Source organism: Capsicum annuum, chromosome 4 (assembly GCF_002878395.1).
Source record: "Capsicum annuum cultivar UCD-10X-F1 chromosome 4, UCD10Xv1.1, whole genome shotgun sequence".
Classification (NCBI taxonomy): domain Eukaryota; kingdom Viridiplantae; phylum Streptophyta; class Magnoliopsida; order Solanales; family Solanaceae; genus Capsicum; species Capsicum annuum.
This window is the reverse complement of record NC_061114.1, coordinates 209,618,927-209,645,043: the sequence shown is the minus strand read 5'-3', so window position 1 is coordinate 209,645,043 and position 26,117 is coordinate 209,618,927. Positions and strand designations below refer to the sequence as shown.

Genomic DNA, 26,117 nt, shown 5'->3' with positions numbered 1-26,117 from the left:
TGTAAAGCCTGTTGGCTATAAATGGGTCTTTGTGTGAAAAAAAATGAGAAAAATGAAATACAAAGGTATAAAGCACGCCTTGTTGCACAATAATTTTTACAACGGCCTGGTGTCGATTATGATGAGACATATTCACCAGTTATAGATGCAATAACTTTGCGTTATCTTATTAGTTTCACTATCCATGGGAGACTTGAAATGCATTTGATGGATGTGGTAACAGCCTATCTATATGGATCACTTGATAATAAGATATACATGAAGATTCCCGAAGGATTTAAAATGCCGAAAGCATATAGTTCAAAGCCTCGAGAAATGTATTCCATTAGATTGCAAAGATCGATATATGATTTGAAGCAATCTGGACGAATGTGGTATAACCATCTTAGTGAATATTTGTCTAAAGAAGGTTATACGAATGATGAAATTTGCCCATGTGTTTTTATAAAGAAAACAACGTCGGAGTTTGTTATACTTGCTATCTATGTTGATGACATAAACCTTATTGGAACGCCAATAGAGCTTCAAAAGGCAATTGATTACTTAAAGAAATAATTTTAGATGAAAGATCTCGGAAAGGCAAAGTTATACCTTGGTTTGCAAATTGAGCATTTGATAAACGGTATCTTTGTCCATCAATCTCCCTACACAGAAAAGGTGTTGAAACAATTCTATATGGATGGAGCACATCCATTAAGTACTCCGATGGTTGTTTGATCACTTGATGTGAATAAGGATCCATTCACCCCAAAAAAAGAATGAGGAACTCCTTGGTCCTGAAATACAATATCTTAGTGCAATTGGTGCACTAATATATCTTGAAATTACTACAAGGCCTGATATTGCCTTTTCAGTAAATTTTCTAGCAAGGTATAGTTCTTCTCCTGCTAGGAGACATTGGAATGGGATCAAATACATATTATGGTATCTAAAGGGGACTACCGATATGGGCTTATTTTATTCTAAAGATTGCAGTTCCAATCTTGTTGGTTATGCGGATGCTGGGTACTTATTTGAACCATATAAAGATCGGCCTCAAATAGGCTATGTATTCATATATGGGGGTACTGCCATATCTTGGAGATCAACAAAGCAGTCTATCGTAGCCACTTTATCGAATTACACTGAGATTATAGCTATTCATGAAGCAAGCCGAGAGTGTGTGTGGTTGAGGTCCATAATACATCTCATTCGAGAAAAATGTGGCTTGAAATGTGACAAATTACCCACGATTTTATATGAAGATAATGCAGCATGCATAGCACAACTTAAAGGAGGATTCATAAAAGAAGACAGAAAGAAGCACATTTCGCCAAAGCTCTTCTATACACATGAGCTCCAAAAGAAGGGTGATATTGACGTAAAACAGATTCGTTCAAGTAAAAATGTGACTGACTTATTCAACAAGTCTCTTCCAGCTGCAACTTTCAAGAAGATGGTGCACAATATCGGAATGCAAAGGTTCAAGAAAGTTCTTATTAGGGGGAGCTAATACGCGTTGTACTCTTTTTCCCTTGTGAGGTTTTGTCTCACTGGGTTTTCCTTGTAAGATTTTTAATGAGGCAACCTATATGCGTATTGTTAGACATTCAAGGGGGAGTGTTATGATATATATCAATTATAGTGAATGTCTATCAAGATCTATTTGATGTCTATCATGATTTGATGTATTTGTTTTTTAGTGTGAAACTAGGGGCAAATTCCCCCTATAAATAGAAGGGTTTTCTTCATTATAAATCATCCCTCAAGAGAAGAAATAAAAATCACTCTCTCTATTCTCTCTACTCTTCTTCTTGTTCTTTATTGTTTTATAACATAACCAAATTTATGGGACAAGTTTAGGGAGCAACTTATGTATTTCCCCAGTAATGATGAACAAAACTATATTTTGCTACACCAACGTGTATTATTAATAAAAGATCGCTCGACAATTTATCTAGTCGTATAAATTTGAAAAAAAGAAAATTTGTATTGATCTCCACAGGGTGGTCTTCCAACTTGTCTTCAATACCCAAAAGTCACTATTCTTTGTTTTGTTTTGTTACATAAAAGTTATTTATCTCATCTTTCACAAAAATCACTTTACAAAATATGGTTAAAAAACTATCTAAAATGTGGGATGAAATAAAAAAGATACTCTTATGTTTGATGGTAGATTCAAAATGGCTCCTCAAATATACTTTTGAGCAATTTTGATTCACTATATTGTTAAAATAAGCCTTTTTCTTTACGTTTGTTTGACAAAGTCTACCGATCAAATTTAACGAAATTGGAAAAAAGTAAAACCAAAAAATCTGAAAATTTATTTATCATAAATGTGCAATAATTATATTTTTATTTTACTATTACACTATTTTTTGATTAATTTATAGACATTTTTCTTTACTTTTGTTACATAATTTTAGTAGATTATTAAGTAAATAATTATGATTTTCAAATTATTTTATAGTAATTTCTATGAATATTATTATCAATACATTGAATATGCGGAGTAAACTGTAATATTTTTAGTAAATAGAGTTACTTAAAGGAAAGTTAAAAAGTTTTGGATGCTAGGATTTTTTGAGGGGCTAGGGAAAGAGTTGAAAGATTAGTTGAAATTAGTTGAAAATTGGGGTATGATGAAAATTTTAAATTTATACCAATATAATTCTACATTTTTGTATCAGTGATAAATAAATTGAAGAAATTGTTACAAAGAAATCAAAATAATCAAAGGTATGATATCATATGTAACATGAGAGACTAACATTCTGAAAAGCAACTTGTGAAGAGGTCTATGAAATTATTCTACAAATAAATAAATTAATCTAGAAAACAACACCAAATCCTCCATTAAACCAAAAAAATAAAAATTGCAAAGAATACATCTCTAAATGCGATTCAATATAATATTAATCTTTTCATAATTTTGTAAAATTTAACAATTAAATTCTATTAAGTATTTTATAAAAGTCATGTACTCACATTTAGAAAGCTTAAAATATCAAAACTACTCAAAATATATTTGAGAATCTATTTTGAACCTACCGTCAAATATAATGGATCTTTTAGTTATTTATTTATCTATCACATATTTTAATCAAATTTTGTCAAAGTGACTTTTATGAAGGATGAGATAAAGTTAAATAACCTTATAACAAAATAATTATAATGAATTTTGATAATGAACACAACGAAATTTACTCCTCCGGGGCACTATTCCACGCCTTGCAATTTCTCCTCGTGACAAAAAGTAGAGTTCCATAACCACCCTAAATGTTCTGATACCATTTGCAGTACCTGAGATATGCAAAGTGTTATCATTAAATTTGACATCAAACGTACTTTTGATAGCTTTTCTTGATCGATCGTCCTCATTACATTTGTGTTTCTTAGTTTTCTCTACTATAGATGCTTTACCGCAAAGGCAAATCTACGATTTTAAGCTTGTGAGTTTCATATAAACTAATTAGTTAAAAATGGTCGTTTAGGGGGACAACCCAGTTTCCCATGTGGGAAGCACTTCGAAAGGCTCATTTTTGCTGCTGCACCAACCATCAACTTTGTTAATGGGTTTCTAACTAAACATTCATATTTTGATTTTTTGATATAATGACAAGATTTATGAAAATGTTTGGGGCTCCCGAGAACCCTAGCCTCATATGATAGATCCGCCCCTGCTTTACCGCTATTACCTCCAAGAAACTTCATTAGAGTTGCAAATCTTCTCCATTAATGAAGATTTACAAGTCTAGTTCTTCGTATCCAGGTTGATAATCTTTAAAATTAGGCAAAACAGATAAAGCTTGTGATCGAGGACTTAATTGTTCATTTCGTGAAAAGTATTAACATGCAGATGAGGAAGACCTTCATTGATGCTATTAATCCAAGTTAGATGACAGTCTAGTGTTTTTAACTTAATTTGTCCAGTCTCAAAAGTTATATTTACATAAGTTTAAAACTAGGGACAGAATCTGAATGATAACCTAATTAAAAAAAATGCTTTCAGAAATAAGGCCAATTAAACATAGTTAACCATACGTAATGGTTGGCCGTGCCATGTTTCGGATTGGTTGAGTCCATTATGAAGTCTCGTGTATTTAGGCCATATGTATCTGTCACTAATGCTATCCAAACAAGAGATGCCTCCGTAAAACTGCTATTTCACATTTTTGGGGAAGCATTAGGGTTTGGCAACAGGGTGGACAATTTCCTAAGTAGTTCTCAACACGTGGTGGGGTTGGGATTCTGGCCAAAAGCATGATATCTCGTTAAATGTATTCAGTATGAGTCAGAAATATGTCACATTATGATGTTGTATCAATAAGTTGTCGAAAACTACACTAGCATCTTACATATGGTCCTAACAGTTGAAGAGAAGAGAGAATAAGAGAGAAATCAGAAATATTCATTGATGTAGAAGGAAAATACAGTTATTCAATCTCTCATATGAGTGACTTAGGAGCTATTTATAGAGTATAACTAATCCTTCTAGACTCATCTAGAAGCTACCTAGTTGTCATCCTCTTAGCTAGCTGAGCTGGTAAGTTATTACAACTAACTTCAACCAGTTCATCCAATCGGTTAGGCAATGCAACAGAAACCAATACAATGAAACGGAAAAAATGTTAACTGTTTTAACTAATGCTAACTGATGCTAATTTGTACAATCTCAATACAGCCCCTCAAGCTGAAGGGTGCAAAATGTTAAACATACCAAGCTTGCCAAGAAGATGAGAATGTTGCTCATGACTCAGGCTCTTGGTCAATAGATCTGCTGCCTGATGTTGTGTAGGAACATACATAGTCTTGACTAGTTCAGTCTTGATCTTGTCCCTAATGAAGTGACAATCAATCTTTATATGTTTTATTCTCTTATGAAATATAGGATTGGCTGCCAATTGGATAGTTGACTTACTATCACTTAACACTATGATAGGTTTGGAAATAGGAACACCTAAGTCTGAGAACAAACCATCCAGCCAAGTTAGTTCAGCTACTGCTGAAGCTATGCTTCTATATTCATCTTCAGTCAAGCTTTTGGAAACTGTGTATTGTTTTTTTTATTTCCATAACACCAAAGTTTCACCAAATTGTACCACATAACCAGTGACAGACCTTCTAGTATTGGGGCATGCTGCCCAATCAGAGTCACACCAACAAGTTAGCCCTACAGTATTCTAAGTCTTCATCTAAATACCTTGTCCTATTGAGCCTTTCAAGTATCTAACAATTCTATGTGTAGCCTCCAAATGTGATCTTTTAGGCATCTGCATAAATTGACTTAAGGTTGCACTGCATAGCTAATATCAGGTCTGGTAATTGTAGCATACATGAGTTTTCCAATCAATCTTTGATAAGGAGAAGCATCCTTTAAAACTACATCATTTGTTATTCCTGCAGCTTTATCAAACTTTGTAGATGTCAGCTTAATATTGGACTCTAGCACGACCAGTCTCTGAGATCAATTTAAGCAAGTACTTTCTCTGATTCAAGATAATTCCTTGTTTTGATTTTAATATCTCAATTCCTAGAAAATATTTGAGCTTACCCAAATCCTTGAGCTTGAACTACTTATGTAGTGCTTCCTTAGCTTCTTAATCATGGATTTATTATCACCAGTGATGAGCAAATCATCCACATAAACTAAGATGGTCACCAGTCCTTCTGTCTTCTTTAATGTAAAAAGAGAGTAGTCATATGCACTCTGGGTAAAACCAGCCTTCAACAAGGATGAAGTGAGCTTAATATTCCATTGTCTTGAGGCTTGTTTAAGCCCATACAATGACTTAAGCACCCTTCATACTTTGTTTTCCCTTTTTGCTGGAATTCTTCTAGCACCTGTATATAGACTTCCTCATCTAGATCACCCTGCAAAAATACATTGTATACATCCATCTAGTACAAAAATCATCCTTTTAATACTCCCAAAGCTATTACACACCTAACAGTTACCATCTTGGAAACATGTGAAAAGGTGTCATTATAGTCTAAACCTTCCTATTGACTATAATAATTTGCTACTAGTCTTGCTTTGAACCTTTCAATATCCCCATTTTCTTTGTACTTGATTTTGTACACCCATCTTGATCTTATGGAATTTTTCCCTGGTGGTAGGTAAACTACCTCCCAGGTATGATTGTTTTTAAGAGCTTAAATTTCTAACTTCATAGCTTGAATCCATCTCTCATCTGTAGCAGCTTCACTGAACATTTATGGCTCTACTAGAGCTGAAAAATTGTTAACATAACATTGATATGTGAGTGAAGTGTTATCATAAGATATATAGTTTTCAATAGGATATCTAGTGCCTTTCTTCTTTCCAGCAGTAGCATAGTCTTTCAACAAAATAGGCCCTTTAGTGGCTCTTATTGTTCTTCTAAGTGGAGGATGGGAATCACTAGTTTCTGTGATGACTGGCATAGATATGTCTAACCGCACTTGTGGAGATACTTCACTAAAGTGATTAGGCCTTGTATCATTTTGAATTAATTCTTCTGCACCTTGGGCTATAGATATATTTGAATCTGTCTCACTAGTATCATCCTCATATGATTGAAGGAAATCTGACATGTTGTCATCACTTTGCTTAGTGCAAAATGGGAACATACTCTCCTAAAATACAATATCTCTACTTACAAATAACTTGTTGGTGTTTAAGTCTATTAACAAATAACCCTTTTGTAAGGTAGAATATCCCATCAACACTGTAGGTCTTTCTCTTTTAGAAAACTTGTCTCCTTTGGGTAAAACTGAGGCATAACATAGGCAACCAATACCCTTAAATGCATTAAGGAGGGAACTTTGGAGAACAACAATTTATAAGGACTCTTACCATCAATAGAAGATAATGGTAATTTGTTCATCAAATATACTGCACTTTGAATAAGTATTCCCCAAAACCTGATAGGTATATGAGACTGAAACCTAATGGCTCTAGCAATGTTTAAAATTTATCTGTGTTTCTTCTTAACCACACCATTTTTTTGTGGTATGTGAGGAAAACTACTTTGATGCAAAATACCAAAGGAAGTGAACAAGTCTGGGCATTTTGAGTTAAAAAAACTCGGTCCCATTGTCTGACCTTATGGTCTTGACAATAGTCCCAAACTGAGTTCTAGTCATTATCAATATCTTTAAGATCCATGATAGTCTCAAATTTCAATTGCAACAAATGTACCCAAGTGTATCTACTATAATCATCCATAATTGTTAAGAAATAGAACTTCTTATCAAAAGTTGGAGTTTTATAAGGTCCCTAAAGATCCATATATACAATGTCAAAATATGCAGTAGATTTAGAATCACTAATAGGAAATGTCAACCTGGTTTGTTTAACCTATGGACATATGTGACACTTATTCAGCAACTCTATGTCCTTATTATGATGCACAAGATCTAAGGATTTCAGTACCTGAATAAATGGATGTCTAAGTCTTCTATGCCAAAGGTTGATGTCCTTCATAACAACCTCTGCTACTAGATTTCCTTTCTTTCTTTGTCCCTCTGATAAGTCTCCACCTTCACATTCACTTCTCAAGATGTATAAGCCTCCTCTTTCTCTACCAATCCCTCTCACCCTGCCACTGTAGAGGTCTTGGAACACACAAAAGTTAGGGTAAAAGGATATAAAACAAGACAACTGTCTAGTGATCTTGGATACTAACAATAAATTAAGCTTGATATTAGGAACACACAACACATATTTCAAGGTTGCATTCTGAAAAATCATAGCATTTTTAGTATGTGAAATCTCATATTTAGCACCATTAGGTAAGTTCACCTTGTCCATTCCTGTTCTAGCTACTTTTCTAGTTGACAACACAACCTCATTTGCATCTATATGATGAGTAGCACCAGAGTCTACTATCGAGTGTTGTAATGTAATATAAGATAATGAACATGCATCTATACCTGACACGTTTGCTTCCTTTACATCTAGGGAATCTTTGTTCAATATATTCATAATCTACTTAAATTCTTCATCAGTGAAAGCCCGTCCCTTGACTAAAGGAGTATTTTTGATTTCTTTGCTACGTTCATGATCTGGTGAATCATGATATCCTGCATCAGTAAAGTTAGTTTGTGAATTAAACTGACCTGTATACTGATTTTCATGTCCATTGTTTCTTCCAAATCCCTGATTATATCATCTTGATCCTCTATTATTGTAATTGTTCTTTCTCTTTTGCTTCCAGTCATTTGGATAGCCTATCATCTTATAGCAATTTTGTCTTGTATGTCCAGTAAAATGGCAGTAGTCATATTTCCTTCCATTGTATCCTTGATGTCCATGACTTGTGCTTATTGAGTTCTGTCCTATTTTACCTACATTGATATAGGATCTGTCTTCTCAAAGAAGTATCTCCACAATTCAAGTGTTGCATTTCATCCTCCATTATCATGGCATATGCCTGATTAAGTATTGGTGTAACACCCTTCAGCAAAATCTGTCTCCGGGCTGAGCCATATAAATTATTTAAACCACTTATAAATTGAATCCGCCTTAATTCATATAGGTAATCTGCATAGTCTCTCAATTTTGGACAATTACATGATGGTGCTGGAACCATTGGATCATACTCATTCTATAGGTTCTTCAGCCTTGTGAAGTATGTTGCGACAGAATCAGTTCCTTGTGCTAAAGTACTGGTTTCCCTATGTAGTTAATGTAACCTCATATGATTCACTTTGTCAAATCTCTCCAAATCCTTTTACACTTCGAATGCACTTGTTGAACACACAATCCTAGATAATAATTCTATACTAACAGAGCTCATCAACCAAGAGAGCACAATTGTTTACAAGTTTCCCACTTCTCATGTAGTTCTTCTCTATAGTTATCCTTAATATATGCTCCAGTTAAAAAGCCAAATTTCCTCTTTCCTAACAAAGCAATTTGCATTAAACAACTCCATACTCCATAATTTTCTAAACCAGTAAGTTTGATTGGGATCAATATAGCACCAGAAACTTCTGATGCCCTATGTACAATGGATCACTAGAGTCTATCTTAGTTGCCATTGTCATTCTTAAAAAAAAATGGCTGAATTCCACACTAATCAAATCTATTCTCTCAATAGCCTAAGCTATCCATATAATTGCAGACAAAATAACTCAGATGAACATAAACGAAACAGAGATCTAACCACTTGATGCTTCAGCTAAGAATTCAGAGATCTAAACTCTTCTTCAGTTGAATCTCAATCTCCTTGCACCTAAAATCACCTAGATTCTCTGATACCATGTTGAAAACTACACTACCATCGTATATATGGTTCTTACAGTTTAAGAGAAGAGGGAAGAATAAGAGAGAAATCAGAAATCTTTATTGATGTAGAAGGAAAATACAGTTATTCAATCTCTCATATGAGTGACTTAGGAACTATTTATAGAGTATAACTAATCCTTCTAGAATCATCTAGAAGCTACCTAGTTGACATCCTCTTAGCTAGCTGAGCTGGCAAGTTGTTACAACTAACTTCAACCAGCTCATCCAATCGGTTAGGCAATGCAACAGAAACCAATACAATGAAACAGAAAAAATGTTAACTGTTAACTATTTAACTAATGCTAATTTGTACAATCTCAACATAAGTCATTGCAGATCTGAACAAAATCAATAGTAATTAGGCCACTATTCATAGTACTAAATTTAACCTCTCATGTTAAAATATTTATTAATATTTGACTTTTTCTTAATTAGATCGTCTATAAAGATGTATGCATTTCTAAACCTCATGAAAATACTATACGAATTCTATTTGAGAGACGCTCGATAAAGAAATCATAAAATAGGTGTGTTCCATTACTGCAATAAATTTAGACAAACCTCATGCAGTTTGCATACCATTTTCTGCCTAAGGCCACATTAACCCAATGGTGACGTTGGATAAAATCTTGCACCATAAAGGCTTTCATATCACCTTTGTCAACAATGAATAAAACCATCAGCGTCTCTTTAAGTCTCGTGGCCCTGATGGCCTCAATGGCTTACCATCTTTTCGATTTGAGACCATTCCTGATAGCCTCTCACCATGTGACCTAAATTCCACCCAATACATTCCTTCTCTTTATGAGTCTACCACCACTTCTTGTTTAGGTCCTTTCGAAGAGTTGTTTACAAAGCTCAAAAATACTAATGTGCCATGCATCTCACGCATCATTTTCGATGGTTCAATGAGCTCCACTTTCTTTGTTGATCAAGATTTGGGCATCCCTCAAGATTTCTTGTGGACCCCAAGTTCTTGTCGTTTATTAAGTTACATGCATTGCCAGTTACCACGATCTTTTTGAGAAAGGATACACTCCACTTAAAGGTATACATATTTTTCCCATATTAAAATGACCTCCATCTCCCTATGTTATTCTTTTAAAGTTTGTTGGGGCTTTAAATTTGGTTTATAATATCTTTGGTTAATCTTTTTGGATAATTATAGATGAAAGTTACTTGAAAAATAGGTATTTGGATACAACCTTGGACTGGATATCGGGCATGAAAGGAATACATTTGAGGGATCTTCCAACTTTCATTAGAACTACAAATCCTGATGAATATATGATCAAGTACGTTTTCCAAGAAACCGAGAGAAGCAAAAAGGTTTCAGCTATTATTCTTAATACATTTGAACCATTAGAGAGGGAAATTCTTGAATGACTCCAGGCCCTTCTTCCTCCAATCTACGTTGTTGGGCCATTGCATTTTCTTGTGAAATATGTTGAGGACAAGAATATGGAGGACTTAGGATCAAATCTTTGGAAAGAAGAAGCAAAGTGTCTAGACTGGCTTAATTCCAAGAAATGAAATTTTGTTGTCTATGTCAATTTTAGAAGTATCACTCCCATCACTCCAAACCAACTTATAGAATTCGCCTGGGGACTTTCCAATAGCCAACTAGATTTTTTATGGATAATTAGGCCTGATATGGTATCGGGCGAAAAAATAGTTTTTTCACTTAAATTCCTTGAAGAAACCAAAGAAAGAGGGATGCTAGCAAGTTGGTGTCTACGAGAACAAGTCCTTAGTCACCCTGCTATTGGAGGGTTCTTGACTCATTGTGGATGGAATTCAATACTTAAAAGCCTTAGTAGTGGGGTGCCAATGATTTGTTGGCCATTCTTTGTAGAACAACAGACAAATTGTTGGTTCTGTTGTAGGCAATGGGGAGTTGGAATGGAGATTGACAGTAATATGAAGAGGGACAAAGTTGAAAACCTGGGAAAAATTGGCAAAACCTCACTTTCTCAAAACTATTTTGCCAAATGGACACTAAATTTCTTTTTGAATTATTTTTTAGGGTTAGAGTGTAAAAAGTGCAGAAAAGTTGAAAAAGTAGGGACGTATATGGGCCAAGGGACCATTGTATCATTTTTCTAAATTTACAAATTTAACATAATACACTAACATCCATCTGCTTCCAATATAAAAAAAACCCTTCTCTCTCCTCTTAAATTGTCTCCCAACTCCCGCTTTCAAGAACTTTTCTTCCCAAATGCTATTTTTGTTTCTCCTTCTTCTCCAGCTACTAAGGGCTCATTGTTGCTTCATAAGGTTAGTTAAAATCATGTTTCAATCATTTGTAGATTCATTTAAACAAGTTTCTTTGCTAATCGATTCGTAGTGATGTAAGATTTTTTTTTCAAATTTGGTTGATTAAGGAGTTTTGGTTTAGTTCCAAATTTTTTTAGCAAAAAAGTGTTGAATGGTGGGATAATCATTATTTGAAGAGTTATTTGGTATTTTGATTCGAACAGTGAACTTTTTATGTCCATAGACTCGTGGTCTATGAAATCGACTCGGGATCTATGAAATAAGAATGCCCTAGATTGAAATTAATTTTTAGATGTATGAAATTCTTTTAAAATATGGTTGCTGAAATAGTAGAAATTGAAAGATCAATAGCTAATTAGTTTGATTAGGTGCACTAGTTTGATTTTTAGCAATTGGTGTGTTTTGATACTGCATGTTAGATTTTAGTTCAGTTATTGATGTGTGTAGTGAACTGTTTGATGGTGGAAGACTTATTTTAGCTTTTTGATTCGAACAGTGACCTGTTTCTGTCCGTAGACCCGTGGTCTATGAAATGAGAATGCCCTAAATTGAAATCAATTTTTAGACGTATGAAATTTTTTTAAAATATGATGGATGAAATAACGAAAATTAAAAAATTAATAGCTAATTAGTTTGGTTAGGTGCACTAGTTTGATTATGATACTGTATGTTGGATTTTGATGGGGTATTTCTTTATTTTTTTATAGGGGAGGGGGAGGTTTCATTTGAGCATTGAGTTATTTTTGTTGATAAACTTATGGTCTATGAAACAGGTGTAGATTATGTTGAAAATGGGTAAGAAAATCATCCATTCTGAGGAAAAAAAGGAAGGTGAGAAAGAATCAGTTGTTGAAGGTGAAGAAAAAAAAAGAAACTGAGGAAGAAAAAGAAGTTTAGAAAGAAGCAGCAGCAACAGATGCTGAAAATGAAGGAAATAAAGTTGAAGATGTAATGGAAGAAATAACAGACAAAGAAGGAGGAGAAGACAAAAAAGTTAGGTTCATGGATATCGTTGATGAAATCAACAATACCTATGTAGATGATGAAGAAAATGGAAAAAAAAAATGTTTGAATGTTAATATTGTTAATGTGTTGAATGATCTGTTGGTAGGATATTTGAAACATTCTTTTATTTCATAGAATTAATATTTAATCTTTTATATACTGCTTGCATAGTCTATCATTACATTGCTGCTCGATTTTAAGTTGAGGTGTTGATTGATCGACTATGATTGTATCAAAAATAGTATTAGCATTGTAGAAAAATAGAAGTATTATTATTTATTCAATATCACTACATCCATGTTACACTTTTTCAAAGAATGAATACTAGCATTATAGAACATAACATCATTTTTAGGCCATTTCCCTTTTTCGGCCAAAATTAATTTTTGTTTTAGTTGATCCCTATCTATTTGGGTGTCATGTAGCAATACTTTAAGGTGATCCCTTTGTTCTTCCGCTTCTTTGAAAAAAGTCATAAGAAAATCTCTATTTTCTTCGCATTCTTGGAGCCTATGTATTAGATTAAATTTTACCAAGCGACAAAATTTTGATGTCTCGAGTCCCGGACTCAATGTTGATGGATTGCTTGGAAGTGATAGCTCATTGAGCCGAGCATGCGCCATTATCCTAGAAAATAAATTATAATTTCATAATTATTAACTTAACATTATACAAAAGACATACAAGGCTCACCTTCGTAATTGCACAGTTATAAAATTTGCAACCTGGATTTGAGTCCATGTGTGACGTCCTCAAGATTGTCTATTTAAATCTATTTTAATTTAATTATTTTCTTCCACCAGTCCCAAAACATGTTATTATCAGTTTAGATCATTTTTAATTTAATTATTTTACTTCACCAGCCCCAAATCATGTTATTATCAGTTTAAATCCATTTTAATTTAATTAGTTTACTCCACCAACCCCAAAACATGTTATTATCTATTTATATCATTTTTAATTTAATTATTTTATTCCATCAGTCCAAAAATATGTTATTATCTGCTTATATCATTTTTAATTTAATTATTTTATTCCACCAGTCCCAAAACATGGCCCATCGATTCACATAGTCGACAATCGACTACTATGTTAGGTCGAGGACTGATGGAGTATACGATCGATGATAGACTAAATAGACTATACGATCTAACAATGCAAAAATTTTTGAAATATTGTCTGTACAAAAGAATAACCACAAAAAAATAACAGTCACAAAAAAGAGGAAAAACATAATGTACAAACTGAAAATACTTATATTGATTGAACTTGTTCATTTCATTACATGGATTTTAAGCAAAAAAATTGATTGTAACAAAATTCTATGACGAAAGCTTCTTCAGCAATGAACAATACAAAAAAACTTTAAAACATAAAGTAAAATAAAAACCTAAACTAAATTAGGGGGATGCTGGGGGGGGGGGGGTGATGTAGTCATTGCCGTTCATGCCAAGCCTCTACAGAATTGCTCGGAGGAAATGAGCAATACATCAGAGCTCACGCTCCAAGTATGTTCAATTTTCTCCAGGCTTTAGAAAAGCTGATTAAGGTCATTACGCAGCAGCAAAAAATCATAGTGAAGAGGCAGAACTCGAAACAATAATCAAAATACTACCTCATCACTGCTGCGTCTAGTAGCATTTTGAGCTCTTTCTTGTCGGCGAATGTTTGATCAATATAGAAATTGACTCCATCGAGGAAGAAATGTCCTGGTTATGATCCTATTCCACGGTCTTCTTCATCGTCTTACGAGTCCGATGAAATATCTTCAAAATGCATAGAATCTTTTTCTATATTAATAGGATAATCATCATTGTTCTCATAATCACTGAAATTATCATCGACATGCAGGCGTGGAGGTGGGGGTTCTGATGAATTTACCGGTCCTTCGAAAGACCTCTCAACTACATTTATCCTCAAAATAGGTCTAAAGCCATCTGCATCAACATCCATAATGAACATTCACACATTTACATCACTATTTATGATCGTAGGATTCACCTTTTCTCCCAAATGCATTAGATAACTAATCACCACATCGCCCGACGTGCAATCTAGATCCTCGCTCTACATTACGCTTGCAACCAAGTCATCGTACGAACTGTTGTGGCGAACAACAATGCGCATTGTCACCTTGGTAAAAGATCTCCACTTTCAACATTTCGGAGTCTCCACCCATTCTCCCATGAAATCATCAAAAAATCGAACAAATTCTACAATAGATATCCTAGAATTAGGCTTTGATTGATGGTAGATTATGCTTATGGTCTAGGTCGGGTTATATTCACGGTCGATGAATGACGATCAGTGGTCGATGACTGGGCAGCTATCCGTACGAAAACCTTAAAATTGCAAATATTGCTTCTAATCAATGATCGTTGGGTTTATGAAATAGAAAAATGAACTTGTAGTCGCCTAAGCTGCTGTAATGTACTTTCTAAAGTAGTTTTGAGTAATGTGAGTGGTTTCAAGATTTTTAACAATGGTGGAAAGTGTGTTTGCGAAGATACCAAACAAATAGGATGGTATTGGATGTAATGGACAAGTTTATGATGTTTGTGGACTGATTTCGAGCTTATTGCCAAAAAATAACACCAAAAAAGTGGCCGAAATCAGAGCCTTTTGGAGGGAAAAACAACAACCTTCTATTTTTAGCTTTTGATTTTTTTTTATTTAATATTTTTAAAAACCTAGATATTCTTGTATATATAATGGTGGATGATGCAGTGGTTTGAAGTGTATTATTTAAAACTTGTGGATTAATTTATTAAGTTGGAAGTATTGGGTTAAAGTAAATTATTATAAAATTTGTGGGTGAATTGTTAACTTAGAAAAGTTGGTGGTGAGGTGGAATTGTCTTTTTGGAAAATTTTTCAAGATTTGTGTCACTTTGGCAAAATAGTTTTCAAAAGTGTCCTTTTGGCATACTAGCCCTGAAAATCTTGAGAGACAGGGAAGAAAGGCAAAGAGATGAAGAAAAAAGGTTTGGAATGGAATGTTATTTTCAATGTTTTCGGGCACAAGAATCTGTATATATGAAACAACAACTTCAACACAAGTTCAAGTCTAAGACAAGAACACTTATAAAGTTCCTTAACCCCTTCAACACAAGATTAAAAGTAATCTATCCAAGAAGTGTGTTATTTTTTAAAAAAAGAGATGAAACAGAAATGTAAAGCCAAGTCCCCTGACTTCATGGAGTGTCCTTAAGGAAAATTCTCCTCACTATACCTGAGGTTGTGGAGTCTTCCTCCCAGGATAAAATGGCTTTCAATCCGAATAATAGCGGTACCTCAAAATGTTGGATTCTGCAAACTCACTCAACAACTTAATAATCACACAGAGTTTTTGAATAGAACAAGAGTGTTTTTGCTGTAAAAAATCATGTCTATACCTGAGGGATATATATTAGGTATTTATAGCCTTTAATATGTCCTTTCAGAGAGTATTCATTGGTTCAGTAGAAAGACACCTATACAGTAGCAGTCACGTCCCTGCGATAGTCTATGCTAGACCTGTGCCTGATCTGCATCCGCAGGTGATGTTTTGCAAATTCTAGTAGCTTCTGCGCTATATTTGTGCCCATAGGTTGCGTACCCGCACTGCATCTGCGCCCGCAGGTCACCCTACAGTGCAAAAAAATGTGCCTTTTTCCTCGAAGGGTCACATCCCTTCGTGATGCATTGCGTATGAATTTGCATGGTGTCAAAAATGTGCTCGCACTTGGAGAAAAAATAATTATATCAGATTTTTGGATTAAGTTTTTCTCTTAAAACAGAAGTTTCAAATAAAATTTGTCTAAAAGGATAGATCTCATCGATCGATTGCCAAATCCAAATCCAAGCCGAGCGAGTGACAACGACGACAGCGTGAGGCACCACCTTGTTCTTGCCTCACTATCCATGTGGAGTTAGTGTTCCTTATTAAAAACACTTCAAAGTAGCCTTATCCCATCAATATGGGAGAATTAGTGATCTTTCCAATTTAAGAGTACACTTTCTAATTTGGTGTCTCTCATTTTCTCCATTATTTTCCATTCATATATACACCTTGAACCCAACAATCCCCTATATGAATGGGAAATGGCTATATTTTGAAGAAAGATACGGACAAGCATATGATCATTCAGCAAAGAGTGATTGCATCTAGATAGATAGGTTTCCCTTTGAACTTTTCGTAGTGAACATGCATCGGATGCACTCGATCAATCGATAGATTTGATATATTTGAACCGTTGAGCTTTGATATACACCTAGACAACACATATCACATAACTAGTCTTTTATTGTTTATGGTTCTCATGGTTTTGTTCTTTTCATCCATGAACACGTCCCATTTTTATGAGAGCTTAGAAAATAGGACTTTACTAACATTCTCCTTGAAACGGCTTCCATTTTGCCCTCACATAGGTGATTTCTAAATGTTCAATCCTACAGATTAAACTATTTGGTCAAATCTGCCAACTTTAGATAATCATTAAAAGACTTTTCACCTTAATTCTTATCCTTATTTACTAAACATTTTCTACATCATGAGAATGGGTTGGTATATTGAGAATGTTGAACCTGTCAGACACAACTTTGTTTGATCTCCGTGAACCTAGCTCTTGGAATCTCCAGTCTGCTAGGTTATAGTTACCACCATGCTGACTTGTCCTAGGACTTAAACCCATTTCCTTGGATGTCCTCTCAACTCCTTCTCTAGATAGGCCTTTTGTAAGTGGATCCGACGCATTATCTTTTGACTTTATATAGTCAATAGTGATAATTCCACTAGAAAGAAGTTCTCTAATGGTATTATATCTCTATCTTATATGACTAGATTTACCGTTGTACATCATGCTCCCTACCCTACCTATTGCCGCTTGGCTATCACAGTGTATACGTATTGGTGCCACTGGTTTGGGCCAATAAAGAATATCTTCAAAGAAATTCTGGAGCCATTCTGCTTCTTCACCGGCTTTATCCAATGCGATAAATTGATATTCCATTGTTGAGCAGGCAATACATGTTTGTTTAGATGATTTCCAAGAGACCGCTCCTCCACCAATAGTAAATACATATCCACTCGTGATTTTACTTCGTTCAATCCGGTGATCCAATTTGCATCACTATATCCTTCAAGTACCATGAGATATTTATTATAATGCAACATGTAGTCTTGAGTGTATTTAAGATACCCCAAAACTCTTTTTATTGCCATCCAATGAGTTTTATTAGGATTACTCGTGTACCGACTCAACTTACTTATAGCGCATGTTATGTTTGGTCATGTACAGTTCATTATATACATTAAACATCCCAATACTCTTGCATACTCTAATTGTGAGTCACTTTCACCTTTATTCTTTTGAAGTGCAAAGCACACATCCAGTGGAGTCTTGGCAATATAGAATTCCATATACTTGAATTTTTCAAGTACTTTTTGATTTAATGAGACTGAGAAAATTCCAACTCTTGTGGAGTTCTATGGATTCTTATTCCTAAGATCACATCCGCAACTCCAAGGTCTTTCATATCGAACTTGCTCTCTATCACGCCTCAAATCCTATTGGGGTGGACTGGCACCCGTAACCGAGGAGGCCCGGGAGAACCAGCTCATAACCTTATACTTCTCATGCATACCTCTATGACAACCCGAAATTCGGACAGCATCATGTCGCATATAAAAGGAAATAATCACCTGTATAAGCTCGAGCACACATATATATGTATATATAATACTTGGCCGTTGGAGCCATCACGTCTATTAACAAAACACCACCTTGACTGTACATTAGGTCTACAAAGCCTCTAGAAAATACACAGAGTTTAACTAAGGTCGGGACACACCCCGCCATATAACTAACTTCTATACAATACCAAAAGTTACTGGATATGACACGAAAAGCCCCGAAGAAAACTGGAGCTCACCAAAACCAGCTGGACATCCTGGCTCCTACTTGTGCGGTGTATGAGGTAAGGTACCTGTGCCTACAGCATGAAATCCAGGTCCCCCGTGGGGGACTTCAGTACAAAATATGTACTGAGTATGTAAAGCTGTAGATAATCACATATGATATAGGATCTCAATAGAAATCAAAAACAAGTGAATAAATCGTAATAGGAGTGGACCATACTTACTAGAACTTGTGACAACCTGTACATTGTATTTATTCAATCACTTTACCTTCGTTCTTATCTTCTTTGTAATCATTACTGTACTATATTATGACCATTAGGCTGCCTCCAGTACATATCAACTGGGATCGACCCATGATAGGCTTATGCCCCTGGGATACCACCCATAAACACATAAATAGGGATTGACCCATGGTAGGCTTATGCCCCTGGGATACCACCCGATAAGAGAGAACTTCCATCACTTAGTTCAATTAATCTTTAAGATTGTTATTTTGGTCGCCACCGCATTTTTGATACTTTGAAACAATGATACATCAATAAGAGACATATAAATAGACCATCAATGCAATGACGATGAAGTAAGAACTCATTAGCACATCAATGAAGTATTTTGGAGTCATCAATGCCATAACAATGAAGTAGGAACTTATTGGTATATCAATGAAACGTTTTGGAGTCATTAATAGCACATGGATCTTGTTTGAGTAACCGGATACCTTCTGACATTCATTAGTGCAATAAACATGTAAGATTTGGAAAACAAGTAAGTATTGGAATGTCTTGACATCTTGTAGGGTGGAAACAAGTTCATTTGTAACGTAGGACATCATACAAAACCATTATGGATCACATGTTATTGAATAACTTTGGAAACTTTCTTAATAGAACAATTGTTTACTTTCATGCCAAAGATATGGTATAGAGTATGCTTTACATACCTGACTGTCAACCTTCAATACTAGTCCCAAATGGACTTCCCGTCTTTTCGGATTACTTATCTACAATGAACATATATAGCAATCTAGTATTAGCAACCAAACGTCACAATTCAATTATTTGAATTCACCAGACTAGTGGTTAAGTAGTAAGCCTTAATTACACCATAAAGGGTGTCACTTTAACCCTCTTATACTCCAATTACATTCACATGCCATGTATATTCATACAACATCCTCCAATATCAAGTTTGGATTCATTTATTCTTCCAACCAATCCATTAATCCAAATTGAGCCATACACATAAATAATCATCAATTCAATAGTATATCACCATATCCACCTTCCTTAACTCAATTAGCATATCCACCTTCCATAACTCAATTACCATATTCACCTTCCACAATTCAATACAACCAAACCATGCAAAATAGTTCAAAACCCTATTTCCATCACCTTTCAATAACAACTAATACATATAATCCTCTATCACACATATACCTATGGAAAAGAAAAGAGGCAAACAATATTCATACCTTAGAATTCACCTGTTGATTATGCAATCCTGTTTGTACAAATAATAGGTGTCGTTTGAAGCTCTCGAGATGAAAACGCAGTTATCGGATTACTTTGGAATTTCTACGGGTGAATCAAAAGTAATTTAAAGGTCAAATTTGGCTAGGGTTTGTTTTTTCTTAATAATTGATGATGAAAATGAGTTTTTGAAATCATATACATGTATATATACACATATTCCCGTCCCTAATATAATAGGAAATGACCAAAATGCCTTTAAAATTTAAATAATGTCAAATCTGTCCTTTGGTGGACTGTTTTGATAAGCTAAAGTAGATTGAGCATAACTCTTTTATCCAATATCGAATTTGGGTAAAATTGGTATCGTTGGAAGGATAATTCAAAGGGATTTTATTTCATATAAAGTAGGCCACCCAGTTCGTACTGTACAAGGAGTTATGGTCATTTGAAGTTGACCCTAAAAATTTGTTTTGATAGGCTGAAGTAAAACGAGTATAACTCCTTACTCAGACGTTGTATTTGGATGAAACCAATTGCATTGGAAATAAGACTCAAAGATATTTCTTTTCATAGGTCACAGCTCTCCCAGTTCATTATATTAAGGGAGTTATGATCATTTGAAGTTGACCCAAAAATTCGGCTGGCCTCAGTAGTTTGTGTGCAAGAAATTTTCCTGCACATTTACTATTCCTAAATATCCCGGCCACCATTTTATATTTTCGAACATGCTCGATTATATTCAAAACCTATCCATTTTTGGAAATCTTTATATCGTTGGAAAGCTTCTTCAATAACCTTCGCATGAAATCATCGATGGGCAAATTCTGGTATAAATAAAATAAAATAAAATAAATTAATTCTATATAAATAAGACCAATACACGTACTTGAATATGCCAATACACGTACTTGAATAAGGGGTGTTACACTCTCGAGCATTCATTTCATTACATTTATGTCTGAAATGTCTCCACTGATGATCAACATATCATCCACATATAAACACACAATGACTTGGTGATTTGGAGTGTTTTTAATATAGACATATTTATCGCATTCATTAATCTTGAACCCGTTTGCCAACATAGTTTGGTCAAACTTTTCATGCCATTGTTTAGGTTCTTGTTTTAGTCCATAAAGTGACTTAACAAGTTTACATACCTTATTTTATTTTTCTGAAACCACAAAACCCTCAGGCTATTCCATGTAAATTTATTCCTCCTATTCTCCATTTAGGAATGTAGTTTACACATCCATTTGATGGATTTCAAGACCATATACCGCTGCCAAGGCAATTAATATTTTAATCGATGTTATCCTTGTTACTGGAGAGTATGTATCAAAGTAATCAAGGCCTTCTTTCTGTTTGATGCCTTTTACTATAAGTCTCACCTTGTATTTGCCAATAGTACCATCCACTTTTATTTTTCTTTTGAAGATCCATTTAGATCCTAAAGGTTTGTTTTCCGGAGGAATATCAACCAACTCTCACGTATGATTGCTTAAGATTGAGTCAATCTCACTATTGATTGCCTCTGTCCAAAAGAATGAGTTCAAAGATGCCATCATTTCCTTAAATGTTTGAGGCTCATTTTCTAAGAAAAATGTTACAAAATCTGATCCAAATAAAGTTAACATTCTTTGACGTGTACTACGTTTCGGATTCACATCATTATGTACATCCTCACTTAGTTCATCTCGAGGTCATTTAGATCCTCCACTAGACTGTTCATGTCTAGTTTTATACAGATAAATGTGATCAAAGAATTTAGCATTATCTAGTTTAATTACCATATTTTCATTGATATCCGGATACTCGGACTTATGAACCAAAAACCGACATACTTTACTACTTTTAGAATATCCTATGAACACACAGTCCACCATCTTAAGTCCTATCTTAACCCTTTTAGGCATAGAACTTGGAACTTCGCTAGACACCCCCACACTTTGAAATATTTCAAGTTGGCTTTCCTTCCTTTCCATTTTTCATATGGAATTGATTGTGTCTTACTATGGAGCACTCTATTGAGTATTTGGTTAGCCGTAAGGATAGCTTCCCCCCATAAGTTTTGCGGTAAACCTGAACTTATAAGTAAGACATTCATCATTTCCTTCAAAGTTCGATTTTTTCTTTCCGTAATTCCATTAGATTGAGGTGAATACGAGGTCGTAGATTGATAGAAAATTCCATTCTCTACACATAATTTGGTGAAGGGAGATTCATATTCTCCGCACTTATCACTTCTTATATTTTTGATCTTTTTCTCTAACTAATTTTTTAATTTTATTTTTTTATTGCCTAAACGTATCTATTGCTTCATCCTTACTATTTAGCAAGTAGACATAACAATATCTAATGCAATCGTTAATAAAAGTTATGAAATACTTTTTTCTACCATGAGATGGTGTTGACTTCATATCACAAATGTCAGTGTGGATTAAGTCTAAGAGACTGGAATTCCTTTCAACAGACTTATGAGAATGCTTATCATACTTTGATTCCACACAAGTTTGACATTTTGATTTATTGAACTCAAAGTTTGAAAAAACTTCTAAGTTAATCAGTTTTCATAATGTTTTGTACTTGAAATGGCCTAATCATTCATGTCACAAATCGTAAGACTCAAGCAAGTAATAAGAATTTAAAATTTTATTGATTTCAATATTCATTACATTCATTTTGAATAGGCCCTCATTGAGGTAGCCTTTTCCAACATACACTTCTCCTTTACTAAGTATAATTTTTTCGGAAACAAATACACGTTTGAATTCATTTTTGTCTAGAAGTGAAACTAAAATGAAGTTCTTCCATAACTCTGGAACATACAAGACATTGTTAAGTGTCAACACTTTGCCGGAAGTCATCTTCAAGCATACTTTTCCTGTTCCTTCTACTTTTGCAGTAGCGAAGTTTGCCATGTAGATCTTTTCTTCTACTTGAGTCAGAGTGAATGTCGAAAACAACTCCTTATTGGCACAAACTTGGTGGGTGGCACTAGAATCCATCAACCATTCGTGAGGATTTCCCATCAAGTTGCATTCGGAAAGCATAGAACACAGATCATCCATTTCTTTCTTAGACTCAGCCAGATTTGCTTGGTTTTTCTTATTTCCTTTCTTCGGGGCATGACAATCCGTAGACTTGTGGCCAATCTTGCCACTGTTGAAGAACTTTCCCTTGAATTTCTTCTTGGGTTGATTGCTTTCATTTCCAACTTTCTTTTGCTTTTTAGAGTTGTTTTGGTCATCTTCTACAATGTTTGCTCCATTTATTGCAGAGTTGCCTCTTGACCTTCTTTCTGCAGCCTTATTATCTTCTTCAATGCGTAGTCGTACAATTAGATCTTCGACTGACATCTTTTTACATTTGTTTTTCAAATAGTTCTTGAAGTCTTTCCACATAGGTGACAACTTCTCTATTATTTCTGCTACTTGAAATGCTTTATTCACAATCAAACTTACAAGAAAGTTCATGTGAATACTAAGAACATTTTTAAATTATTCAATAAAGGTATTTGTCAAAATCATACCTTCTGCAAGGAGATCATGGATGATCAGTTGCAGTTCCTGCACTTGGGAAACAACAAACTTGTTGTTTATCATTTTGTACTCCAGAAATTTTGCAACGAAGAACTTTTTAGTTCCGGCATACCCTGTCTTCTACTTTCGTTCTAGCGCTCCCCATAACTTTTTTGTAGTCTTTGTTACACTATACATGTTGTAAAGGTCATCTTAGAGACCACTCAAGATGTAATTTCTGCAAAGAAAATCTAAGTGTTTCCAAGCCTCCACATTCACAAAGCGCTCTTATTCAGAGGTTTCCTCGGGCACCTCCGGAGCTTCCTCAAATGTGAACCTTTGAAGACAGAGAGTTGTGAGGTAGAAAAATATTTTCTGCTACCATCTCTTGAAGTCAATACCCACGAACTTTTTGGGTTTCTCCGTCGGTGCCATAGCTTGCGGAGCATTAGTACAACTCGTCGTGGCAATACTAGTTGCCGCCATAGTTGTTTCAACACCATACATTTGACTATCAGTTGTCATTTTCCTATCACCACAAGACAGTACCTTTAGTATATCGAAATACGTATTAAAAAGTTGCAGCAACTTTAAACACCTCTTGTTTCTAGTTTAATGATGAAGTTTTTATTACTTCCAATTGTCAACAAAGAGATCTTTAACTTGTGATGAAGATTTTATGTGTTTGAATCACTATTTAAGTTCAAACGGAGTAGAAAGCTTAAAGCTTTAATCTCTAGAAAACAAGCAATACAGATTCTGAAAGGTTATTCCTTAAGATTGTTATTTTCAATGTTCTTGGGTACAATCTGTATACAGGCAACAACAACTTCAACACAAGTTTATGTCTAAGAAAAGAACACTTATGAAGTTCCTTAACACTTTCAAAACAAGATTAAAAGTAATCTATCCAAGAAATGTGTTAATTTTTCACAAAAGAGATAAAACAGAAATGTAAAGCCAAGTTTCCCGACTTCACAGAGTGTCCTTAAGGAATAATTCTCCTCACTGTACCCGAGGTTGTGGAATCTTCCTCCCAGGATAAAATGGCTTTCAATCCGAGCAATAATGGTACCTCAAATTGTTGGATTCTTCGAACTCACTCAACAACTTAATGATCACACAGAATTTTTGTATAAAAGAAGAGTGTTTTTTCTATCAAAAATCATGTCTATACCTGAGGGATATATAGGTATTTATAGCCTTTAATGTGTTCTTTCAGAAAGGATGCATTGGTTCAGCAGAAAGGCACCTATTCAGTAGCAGTCACGTCCCTGCGCACAGTCTGCGCTGGACCTATGCTTGATCTGCGGTCGCAGGTGATGTTTTGCAAATTTCAGTAGCTTCTGAGCTACATCTGCACCCACAAGTCGCGTACTTGCAAAGCATCTGCGCCCGCAGGTCACCCTACAACACGAAACAGTGTGCATTTTCCCTCGAGGGGTCGCATTTGCGTATGCGTTTGCATGGCGTCAAAAATGCGCCCGCACTTGGAGAAAAAATAATTATATCAGATTTTTTGGAATAATTTTTTCACTTGTAACACAAGTTTCAAATAAAATTCATCTAAAAAGGTAGATCTCACGGATTGATTGCCAACTCCAAATCCGAATCCGAGCTGAGCAAGCAATGACGACAACAGCGTGAGGCACCACCTTGTTCTTGCCTCACTATCCATGTGGAGTTAGTGTTCCTTATTAAAAACACTCCAAAGTTTCCTTCTCCCACCAGTGTGGGAAAATTAGTGAACTTTCCAATTTAAGAGTACACTTTCTAATTTGGTGTCTCTCTTTCCCTCCATTTTTCATTCACATATACACCTTGAACCCAACATGGCAGAATTTGGCTGAGGAAGCTGGTAAAAAACCAGCAGGATCATCTTATGTTGACATAGATAAATTGATCAATGAAATTCTACTCTCCTCCAAAACCAAGCAGTAGTAGTACTAATCGATTGTTGGTTGATTTTCCTTCTTCTGTATGTTGTATGATCCATAAAATAAAAATTCTCTCTTGCATCTTCATAAGTTCTTTCTACTAAATGTGCGTTTGATATCATGTGATCGAAATTCATAGTTATAATGCACACTTTCACTATTCTTATTGGCGTTTTGAGTAAGATTTCATATGCTTATTTTAATTGAACAATCCTTTATCCTTTTGATCGAGTGGTTGTTCATTGAGTAAAGCATCTAGTACCCTCTTGAACTATGACCAAATTTGCTACGATACACTTCAACTTCAAGGGGGTCTCTTCACCCCTGAATTCAATTTTAGTGTACTGTTGTCATTCTTTTGTAATAACATGACACCTTATGTAAACCTTTTTAACTTGGGTGACACCTTTAACATGAGACCCTTTTTATGTAAAAAAAGTGTCGCGTCAGTATAAAATGGTGACAAAAATACTTTAAATTAAGTTCAGAGGATAATAGGCCCTGTGTGAAGTTGAAGTATATCGTAACAACTTTGATCATAGTTCGAGAGGATACTGGATGCTTATCCCTTGTTCATTAACAAGCAACTTACTGCATGTAGCTCTCATATAGTAACCTCGTGCCTATTTTTGTCAGTTTTCTTTACTATGAGTAAGCTTATATTGGAAGTTGAGTCAGCAGAGTTTGTCTGCATTTGGATGGTAAACTAATAAGTACTAGATATTACAATATATAGTTGGTGTAT

At 34.7% G+C, this 26,117-nt stretch overlaps 1 pseudogene; it reads left to right on the top strand.

Moving 5' to 3' along the window:
• The first annotated feature begins 8,233 nt into the window (after nt 1-8,233).
• LOC107868702 lies at nt 8,234-25,376 on the top strand (annotated as a pseudogene).
• Nucleotides 25,377-26,117: the final 741 nt, after the last annotated feature.